We start from the raw sequence: 2,439 nt of genomic DNA on the forward strand, positions 1-2,439 counted from the left end.
TTACTTCTGGCAAAATGCCAGGGGCCATTCGGACTCGGCTGTGGCTCTCAACATTCAGCAAAATTGACAGATGGAAGATTGATATACAAATATTGGTAGCCTGTCCACTAGCAATAACAAGAGGAATGTGGTATTTGCAAAAATGACCTTTTGCCTAATTGCAAAAACTACAGGATATCTAGTGATAAGCTTCACAGAATTGTCTAATAGTGCAAATTAACTGTTTCAATGAAGGAAAGTGGATTAAATAAACGATGGTTTACCCCCCAAAGCATAATTCTCTATAGAAGTTAAAATAAATGACCCAAGATTTACCTATATATCCGTGTCTCAATCCTTTTCTTTTCATTTTTAAATTTTATGTTATTTTAGTTGTAGGTAGAAACAATACCATTATTATTATTATTATTATTATTATTATTATTTGGGGGGGCTGGGGATTGAACTCAGGGCACTCGGCCACTGAGCCACATCCCCAGCCCTATTTAGAGACAGGATCTCACTGAGTTGCTTAGTGCCTCGCTTTTGCTGAGGCTGGCTTTGAACTTGTGATCCCCCTGCTTCAGCCTCCTGAGCCACTGAGATTACAGGCATGCACCACGGAGCCTGGCCTTTTATTTTATTATTATGTGGTGCTGAGAATTGAACTCAGTGCCTCACATGTTGATGGACAAGCACTCCATCAATGAGCTACAACCCCAGCCCATATGGTCTTAAACCTAAAAACATAATATTGAGTGAAAAAACAATTTGTAAAGAGCACATACAGTAAATCAGGTAAAAATTAAAAACATACAAAACAATTGAATGTAAGAATATACACGTGCATGAGAATGAAATCTGCCTATTTTAAAAACAAAAACTACCTATAAGCAAGAAGAGACTAGAAAGGATGAGTAAAGTGAATTTTCTTTTTAAAAAAACTCCAGAGGAAAAGATCTTCTATGGTGACATTAAATTTATTATGTATAATGCATATATTAATAAATTAACAGGTGTATATTACCTTATTTTTGGTATTTATATATTTGAAATCTTTTTTGGAGAGGTGGCATAGGGGTTTTAACCCAGGGTTTGAACACATATTAGGCAAGTGTTCTGCCACTGAATCACATCCCCAGTTCTTTTTATTTCATTTTGAGGCAGGGTCTTAGTAAGTGGCTCAGGCTGGCCTTGAATTTGTTATCCCCCTGCCTCATTCTCTTTGAGTATCTGAAATTATAGGCATGTGTGCGTCACCAAGGCCAGTGTGCATCACCAGGCTCAGCCAATATTTGAAATCTTTTTTTTTTTTTGACATTTAGGTTATTTATTTAAAACATAAAAACTATGTAATTTTATGACTGGCTTTTAAAAAATTAATTCATTTATTTTAATTAGGTATATATGATAGCAGAGTGCATTTTGATTCATTGTACACAATTGCAGCACACCTTTTCAATTCTCTGGTTTTACACACGGCATCGCACCATATGTGCAGTTTTACATGTACCTAGGGTAATGATGTCCATCTCATTCCACCGTCTTTCCTGCTACCCACCCCTTGCCCCATCAAAGTTCCTCCATTTTTCCCATGCCCTCCTCCTTATGGATCAGCATCCACTTATCAGAGAGAACATTCAGCTTTTGTTTTTTTGGGGGGATTGGCTTATTTCGCTTAGCATGATATTCCCCAACTCCATTTACATGCAAATGTCATAATTTTATTCTCTTTTAATGCTGAGTAATATTCCATTGTGTATATATACCACAGTTTCTATATCCATTCATCGATTGAAGGGTATCTAGGTTGCTTCCACAGTTTAGCTATTGTGAATTGCTATAAACATTGATGTGACTGTGTTACTATAGTATGCTGATTTTAAGTCCTTTTGGTATAGACGGAGGAGTGGGATACCTGGGTCAAATGGTGGCTCCATTCCAAGTTTTCTAAGGAATCTCCTCTCACCATGCACAAAACTCAACTCAAAGTGGATCAATGACCTAGGAATTACACCAGAGACCCTGCGCCTCATAGAGAAAAAAGTAGGCCCAGATCTTCATCATGCCGGATTAGGCCCTTATTTCCTTAACAAGACTCCTAAAGCACAAGAAATAAAATCAAACAGGCCCAGCGGCCTGCTGAGGGGCAGAGCCAACCCCCGCACCTGCAAGGTAGGTGGACCTGTGACCCACCGGCAGAACAGGCCCAGCATCCCGCGGAGGGGCAGAGCTGCCCCACACGCCTGCAAGGTAGGCGGACCTGCAACCACCAACAGAACAGGCCAGACCTGCAACCCACAGGCAGAACAGGCCCAGCGGCCTGCGGAAGGGTAGAGCCGCCCCCCCCCCACGCCTGCAAGGTAGGCAGACCCGCGACCCATCGGCAGAACAGGCCCAGCGGCCCGCAGAGGGGCAGAGCTGCCACCCGCGCCTGCAAGGTAGGCGGACCTGCTACCG

This window comes from Marmota marmota, unplaced genomic scaffold (genome assembly GCF_001458135.2).
Source record: "Marmota marmota marmota unplaced genomic scaffold, marMar, whole genome shotgun sequence".
Lineage (NCBI taxonomy): Eukaryota > Metazoa > Chordata > Mammalia > Rodentia > Sciuridae > Marmota > Marmota marmota.